This window comes from Neofelis nebulosa, chromosome 5 (genome assembly GCF_028018385.1).
Source record: "Neofelis nebulosa isolate mNeoNeb1 chromosome 5, mNeoNeb1.pri, whole genome shotgun sequence".
In the NCBI taxonomy this organism is placed as follows: domain Eukaryota; kingdom Metazoa; phylum Chordata; class Mammalia; order Carnivora; family Felidae; genus Neofelis; species Neofelis nebulosa.
The window spans coordinates 35,150,123-35,158,811 of NC_080786.1; the positions used below are offsets into that span (position 1 = coordinate 35,150,123).

At 43.7% G+C, this 8,689-nt stretch overlaps 1 protein-coding gene across 1 annotated transcript in view; it reads right to left on the reverse strand.

Moving 5' to 3' along the window:
* Positions 1-8,076, reverse strand: part of RBP2 (retinol binding protein 2) — a 64,232-nt gene extending 56,156 nt beyond the window's left edge. The window contains exon 1 of the mRNA XM_058730036.1: positions 7,956-8,076. The gene's annotated coding sequence lies outside the window, so the exon portion shown is untranslated. The remainder of the gene's footprint in view (positions 1-7,955) is intronic.
* Between the last annotated feature and the right edge of the window lie 613 nt (positions 8,077-8,689).

The window sequence follows — 8,689 nt, forward strand, 5'->3', positions numbered from 1 at the left end:
CTACTGGTGACATCTCCTACAACTATAGAGCATTATCAAAATGGGAAATTTGTTGTCATAATACATACGATTGACTACAAATTTTATTCGGATTTCACCCTCTCATTTTGTATGTCTGTGTGTATACTTCCGTGATATTTAATCACATGTATAGATTCATACAACCATTATAACAGTCAAGATATGGACTGTTCTATCTCCACAAAAATACTCTCTTATGTTGTCCCTTTATAGCCACAACCTCCTGCCCCTTCCTAACCCCTAGCAACCACTGATGTGTCCCCCGTCTTAACAATTTTGTCATTTAGATAATGCCATATAAATGGAACCACATAATATGCAACTTTTGAGACTGGGTTTTTTCGCTTTGCTTAATGCGCTAAGATCCATCCAATTATTTTAAGTATGAACAGTTTTTTGCTTTTGTTGCTGACTAGCATCCCGTCAACCCTTCATCTGTTGAAGGTCATTTGGATTTTTTTTAGTCTTTGGCTATTAGAAATAAGCAGCTATGAACATTCACGTACAGGTTTTTGTGTGACTATAATGTTCCATTTCTCTGGGAAAAACACCCAGCAGGGTGATTACTGGTTGTATGACAAGTGTATGTTTAATTTTTTAAGAAACTGCCAGACTCATTTCCAGAGAGGCTCTACCATTTTATATTTCCACCAAAAATGTACAAGTGATCTAGTATCTCTGGAGGGTTGCCCATACTTGGCATTATCAGATTTTTAATTTTAGCCATTCTAACAAGTATAATAGCATACTTTTTTTAACAGATTCTACTATGATTAAAATTGCATTTTCCCAGTGGCTAGTGATCCTGAACATCTTTTAATGTGTTTGCCACCCTTATGTCATCATTGGTAAAGTGTCTATTCAAGTTTTTCACTCATTTTCTAGATAAGACTGTTGTCTTACCATTGAATGTAGAAAGTCCTTTCCATATTTTGTATATGAGTCCCTTGCTGGGATATAGGATTTGCAAATGTTTTCTACATTTATATTATCATCATTGTCTAACCATTTTGCCACTTCAGTTTTGATTTACTGTTTGCTCAAGAAATATTTTTAAGAGAGTTCATGCACCACAAAAAGAATGGAATTTATAATGATACAATGTCAGTCAGGAGAGCAGTCATGCAGTCATCTGGGGCTGATAGGGAAGGTGTCTTGTTTCAATAGGGCCTTTAGCTGAGTCTTCAAGAATAGGTAGGGCTTGGGGGAAAATAATCTGTAGTGATTGCAGCAACCTTGAGGGTTATCAATTAGGGGCTATAAAATGGTGAGAGGCCCAAAGTACACAATAGCAGAAATTTTCTGAAGACATACTCGGGCATTATCTTGATATCCTAGATTAGGTGTTGCAATGGCCACCTCATCTGAGGAGTAGCACCCTCTCAGAGGTGGCCTCTTCTGTAGGCCAAAGGTCTCTTACCCATTGCTGCGTGGCAGGAAGATTTCTTTACGCTGGTTGGAGGTCTCCTTTGAAGGGCCATAAATGAAAGCATGGTCAGGGCTGGGCTGATAACCATGGTGTGTGAAGTTCAGAGTAGTAATTACCTTACTTGCACAGCCCAGTAACTCAGAGAACATAGTGCGAAGTGAGGAGAGAAAGGAGAGCGGCATGAGACCAGGTCCTACCCGGCTGGAGAAAGTCTGATAGAGGCCACATGGTCATCAAAGAAGAACGAGCTCCTGGAATGTGCAACCTGACTTGACCCCTCACTTCCAACATCACAACAGCACCAAACCAATCAAAATTGAGCAGAAATAGTTAGGTAATAGTCAAGAAGGCTTCTTGGAGGACGGACTTGGAGAAGTTCGTAAGAATTTGCTAGAAAGGGAAGAACTAAGCACTTTTTTTTTTTTTTTTTCAGTGAGAACAGGGAGAACAATAGCGTAGTGCAGTGTAGTCACTGTTGACTTCAGGAGACAAGCCTGGCTCAACCAGAAAGGATGTGTTCAGGACTTCAGGGGAGTGGGGGACTTCTTAAGGAGGACTTGAACACCAAAATGAGGGCAGATGCCACAGGACAGGAATTAAGGTACTCCTCATGGGCTCAGGAAGTTCCCCACATTCTCCCCCACCACTTGTCATGGTGTCTGAGATGTCAAGGAGGGTCTAGGGTGACTTCTTCAGGTTAAGGCATTGTTGCCTCCAGATTCTTCATTTAGGGGTGAACAGTCTGAAGATATTTCTTCCCTCTGGTATTCCTCCCATACAATGGACCAGCCTAAGTTGCTTCACCTGGTGCTGCATCTCTTTGCCTACTAGAAAATTCCCCCCTCTTATCTCTCCAAATACCCAGCCAGCTTGCTCAGTCCACACTTGTCAGTGGGTCTTTCTCGAGTCCTGCCCTGCACACTGTTCTCAATATGCCAACAAGCTCTTATGGCACTGGACATCTGAGGCACTCATTTGGCCCCTGGCCCCGGTGTAACACTTACGTGTGAATGGCCCAGCCATGGCCCTGGCCCTGCTCAGGTGATCAGTAGACATTTGTGAAGCAATGAAAGATAATAGGGGCACGTCTTAATCCAGTAAGGCCATTTTAAATCTGTTATCTGATATTGTCTCACCTATTAATAGTTAATATCATTATCATGGGTAGGTTTGTTTTTGTTTTTGCTTAAAACAACAGAAATTTATTCTCCCACTTCAGGCATCCAGGATCCCAAAATCCAGATATTGACAGGGTGGGTTCCTTCTGGAGGCTTGAGCAAGAATCTGTTCAGTTCCTCTCTCTTAGATTCTAGTAGTTACTGGCAATTCTTGGCATTTTTTTGGCTTATAAACACAACAGTCCAAATTTTGCCTCCATATTCAAACCACCTTCTTTTGTGTGTGCCCTTTTCTATCTCCTATAAGGACAGTCTCGTTGGATTTACTACGATCTTAATCTTGATTCTACCTTAATCACATCTCCATGGGACTTAAGTAATTTAAATTAATAACAGAGCCACCCTCTTTTTCTATCTTCTAATTCACGACCCCTCTAAGGTTCAAAAAGACAATCTGATGCTCATTAGCTATTTCCTCCCTATCTTCTAGCTCGTTGGCATCTAGACTCTGAACAGTTACCTCATGGAAGGGTCACAGTCTTTGGCATCTCAAAGACCCAGGTGCCAATCTCAGTGCTTCCTCTTGGTTCTGCCCTTAAAGGCCTACAGAGAAGAAAGGAGGTCTTGCCATGGGCTGATACATCATACTCATGGGGCACAGCACTTCTTCATGGTTCCCCACTGAGATACTGGCAGTCCGCACAGGGGCCACCTTGATTATGTGTCTGAGAGCTCCCTTATTGGTTATTTACTGCTGGGTAACAAATTACTCCTTAACTTAGTGGCTTTAAGCAACATAAACTTCTATTGTCTCATAGTTTCTATGGGTCAGGAGTTTGAGAGTGGCCTAGTTGGACTGAAGGACCTGCTTTCGAAGGTGGCTCACTGGCTGCTGGTGGGAGGCTTCAGTTGCTTTCCATGTGGGCCTCTCCACAGGGCTACTCAAGTGTCCTTGTGACATAGCGCCTGGTTTCCCTCAGATCAAGTAGTCTGAGAGAGAAACCAAGGAGGCAGTTGTACGTACCCTTGTATGACCTACCTTCAGAAGTCACATACCCTCACTTCTGCTACCAGTCCACATTCAAGGGGAGGGAAATTAGGCTTTGAAAGGCAGGCATATCAAAGGATTTGCCAGAGGATTTAAAAACCACCACAGCTCTCTTTTCTACTAGGTCTCCATCCTTCTCTGTCTTCATCTACGTGGTCTTATTACTACTCTTGTTCCCCTAACCCCTCACCCTTACTCCCAGAGTCCAGGATCTCTGCCAGAGTGGGATGTGTGTGTGTGTGTGTGTGTGTGTGTGTGTGTGTGTGTGTGATACTAGTTAGGGAAAACAAAGGGTTTAATTGGCTGATAAGTAAAAAGCCCAGGGTTAGGACTGACATCAGGTAGGGCTGGATCCTGACATGCGAACGATGGAGCATCTCTTCATCTCTTGCCTCTGCTTTCTTCCATGAGTCTTCATTTCAGTAAGACTTCCTCTATGTGATGGCTTTCAGCAGCTCCAGGCTGACATTCTACCCCTTTAGTATTCCCAAAGGATAGAGAGCATCTCTTTCTCAGTATCTTAAATGAAAACCCCAAGATTATGTATTCGTGTCAGGTCTAGCGACTTTGAGTGTGATTGGCCAGGCCTGTGTTGTATGGCAACCCTGGAACTGACTGGGGACAAGGGAAGCAAGAACTGTCTGAAGTACATGGACTGTTATTATCAGAAGAAAGGGGACCAGACTTGGAACAAGTACACTGGCAGCAATCTGCGACACTGATGGTGAGCACTGAAGGAGACAAAGTATATAAACTGGCGCTTGATGGAAATTTTTTCTGGATTCTTCTATTTTTCCCTTTCTCTGTATTTAATCATCTGATAAGTCCCACAGATTTTCCTTTAGCATTGCTGGTTGCCACGGCCCCTCCTCCTCCAAAGCACTGCCTTGCTATGGCCTCTCACTGCTGCTCTCCTGGACTAGGCTGGAGACACCCCTCCAACTCTCTCAGAGCACAGAACCTGAATCTGGCTCTGGAAGATCCATCATCTGCACACACTTTCCAATATCCCCTTGGCTACAGAAGAACACGCGGATAGTTTGTAGCAGAGGAAGATGGCTGCGGTGGGTGGTAGAACTAGGTAGATGGGATGGAGCGGAGATGCACGGTAGCTATGGAACTGGCTCCCACGGTTCCCGGTGCAGCCCTGGAAACCAGAGCATCTAAGAGCTGTGGGAGACCAGATGGCCAGAGTGTACTAGAGCTTCTCAGCCTCCACATTCAAGCAGCCCCATCCTCCATTTTCCCCAGAGGAGAAACGATGGCTTTCCATTCTTTGATCTAAAATGGAAAGTGCCCGGCTAACCTTGCCGGGGGGCTCCTCAAGATGTCAACTCTGTAAGGGTAGTCATAGTTAAGCCAGATGGAGTTTGATTTTGTGCAGGATCGTTTGTTTAAATTTCTATACTAGTTTTTTTTTTGTTAAAGTTTTAAATCACGGAATATTTCAAGTATCTACAGAAGCAGAAAGGATAGCTGAAGAAATTCCATATGCCCATCACCCAGCTTCAGCATTTATCAGGTTGTGGCTAGTCTTATTTTGTCTCTATTCCTACTATTCCTCACCTTTCCAATTATCTTGAAGCTAAACCCAGATATTATGCCCTTTCTCCATAAATATTTCAGTGTGTATCTTTAAAAGATAAGAACTCTTAAAATACATTACCATAATGCCATAATACTAAAAGTTTAATAGCATTTCTGGCAATATCACATGTCGTCAGTGTGCAAATTTCCCTAGTTATCTCATAGTTTAGTTATCTCTAGTTTCTGTTTGTTCTGTATTTTGTTTTCACAATTTATTTATTTGAATTAGGATTCAAATAAAGGCCATATAGTATAATTAGCTGATACGTCTCCTGAGTTTATTTTAGACTATAGGTTCCCTCTGTATGCCTTTTTTGTTCCTTGCAATTTATTTGCTGAGGAAACCAGGTTGTTTATCCTGCAGTTTCTTATAGTCTGGGTTTTGCTGATCGCACCCCTCAAATGTCTAACATGTCCCTCCGCCCCTACATTTCCTGTAAATATGTAGTTGGATCCAGAGACTTGACCAGATTCTATGTGGATCTTTTGGTGAGGCCACTTGGTAGGTGGATTGTGTAAGAAGCACAGAGACGTTGTTGCCTCTCTGTTTTGTGTCCACTACTTAGTACTTGTGACACTGGACCCTGGGAACCGGAAATCTGCCACTGGTGTCACCCCAAGCCAATTCCTCCACTGGTCCCATTTCAAAAAACGGAATTTGCATTATCCATCTTTCTCACCTAGTTCCCTTTCCAGATCTCTTTACTTGGTGTGACTGAGGGAATCTTGGTCTCATACCTGGAACCTGCATGCAAAGAAGGCTGGGGAAGCTATTTCTTTCTTTGATGAATACCTGAGAGAGATGGAATCCCCAAAGAAGGGATTCCCTAAATATGGGAGACTTGTTCATAAGATGGCAGACAGCCACAGATATGATGAATGTGCACGAGGGCATCTAAGACCATGGTAAGACTGAGAACTAAGCGGTAGGAGTTCAAACAGGACCTCCACTGGGGTATGTGGTTTTGGGGGAAGGGACCCATTGGGCTTAGACCTCGTATTCATGAAGGGCTTTTCAACTTTTGACATTATTGCCAAGTGGTTACAGAGAGACAGTAATGGGACAGAATAGAGTTCCTTCTCTACCTTTATTATTATTTTTTTTAAATATGAAATTTATTGTCAAATTGCTTTCCATACAACACCCAGTGCTCATCCCAACAGGTGCCCTCCTCAATATCCATCTACCTTTAAACCTATACACCATGCTTGGACTAGACTATCCCAGGTACACTCTGAATTCAGAGATTTTGTAAATGCTAAAATTATCCTGGAACTAGCACTACATAAGTATACTGTATTTTTGTGTACTAACCTATTTGTTACCTGCAGCCATTTAAAACAAACCACAACTTTTGTTAATTCAGATCTGGTATTTCTTTGTTAGAGGCATCTTAAGAAATGGCCAGGATCATCTTAAAGAAGATCAGTACTCAAAGAAGGGGGGATTTTGTGGGTTGTGGAGGGGGGAGAGGAGGGCCCCAAACTTTATCTCTGAACTATTGGTAGGGTTTTGATTATTGTAAGAGAATGGGGCATATCATCATGGGTGTGTCCCTCCTGGAGTGAATCAAGTCCCTTTTCCCAGAGGGACACTTATTCCTTTCCTTGTCCCCACTATCCCTGAGAGGAAAGCCACTTCTGTGACTTGGGTGATTAGCATGTCCCTACCACCTACCCTGACTCAGTCCTGCAGGTCCCCAGCTCAGGGTGGGGTGTAGGGTTGGGGCCGCACTGGTGAAGTCCCTGGGAACTGAGATTAGGAAAGACTCAGCTCTGCAGATGGAGGCAGGCTGGGGGGACTATTCCTGTTAGCGTTGGCGTGGGTAAGGGACATGTGGGGGAATTAAGCAGAGTTTAATTGCAGGGCAGTGTTGAGCTGTTTCATTTGCACCTGAAAAGAACAATAATGCTGTCCTAATTAATTGAGACAGAAGTTATAAATCAGGGCTTCCAGAGAGGTCCTTGGGGTCCACCTTGTCAGGATGTTCTTACAGGAGGGTTTTGGAGGCTGCCCAAAGAACGACATTTCAGGGGGCTTTGGGGGTTTAGGGTCTGAAGTCCGTCCACCTGCCAGCCCTAGGATGACAGGTCACTGTGTCTGTGCATCGCAGACTCTGGGTTCTCAATCAGTATCATGTGAGAGAGAGAGAGAGCAACAGAGAGACAGAGAAAGAGAACCTGCACTTGGGTTTGCACCACCCAAAACATCAGAGAGGCTCTGTTCTACCTCCTCCTTCTGCCTCTGAGAGGCTTGGGGCTTCCTGCCCTAGCTGAGCCACACTTTCTGATTTCTGTTAAATGGTTCCCTGTGTCCCCTGAACTTCAGCTCCTTCTGTTTTTCTGTCACCCACACTGTGTCAGCAATGAAGTCATGTTGATTCCACTCCTCGGATGCCAATCAGATCTCTGTTTTTGTTTTTGTTTGTTTAACCCACATATAAATTGGCTTGTTATATGCCAGGCACTGTTCAAATCTCTTTGTAAAAATAATATATACAGTAATCCTCCTTACCCGTGGAGGATATGTTCCAAGACCCCAAGTGGATGCCTGAAACCACAGATAGTACTGAACCCTATATATATAATGCATTTTCCTAGACGTACAGTACCTAGGACAAAGTTTAATTTATAAATTGGGCACAGAACGACATTAAAAATAAATAATAAAATAGAACAATTTATAGCAACATACTGTAATAAAAGTTATGTGAATGTGATCTCTCCAAATATTGTATTAGACTGTACTCACCTTTCGTCATGATGTGAGATGATAAAAAGCCTGCGTGTGACCTGGCGCGAGGAGACTGGCACAGGCACCCTGAAGTCGCGATAGGCTACTATTGACCTTCTGCAGATTCGTCAGGAGGAAGAATCTTCTGCTTCCGGGGAGGGGGTAACTGAAACCTCAGCAAGTGAAACTACGGATAAGGGGGGACTACTGTATCTCTTCTAAGTAAGCTCATTACATGGATTAGATTCATTCAAGCCTCACAAAAAGTCCATGGCAAAAGGTCAGCTCTGATTTGCAGAGGAGTAAACTGAGGCACAGAGAGGCTGTACAATTTGCCTTAACCTCACAGAGCTGGGGAGTAGCACAGTTGGGAACTGAACCGAGGCCACGTGGTTCCCGAGCTTGGGAGCTCAGTCACTTCACCCCCACCGCCCCTCCTCCGGGAGGGCCTAGGCTCGGCCTCAGCGCTTCCTGCCTGAGTTCCTGCATGTGGCAAGCCTACGTTTTGAAAATGTGAAGTTATGTAATACAAACGCGTTAATAAGGTATGTTAGTGTAGAGTGTGTTTTGAAATACTGTAACCCTCCAGCTTGAAAAATGTGGAAAAAAAAATAACCTTTTCAAGTCGGCTGGCCCATGGAATTGCAAGATGTAGTGAAGCTATTTCCATAGCTCAGTGGCACCAGGTGAGCTGGTAAATAGATAACTTCCATCCTTTGTCAGTCCCGTGGGGCTCTCAGTGTTGTTGACGT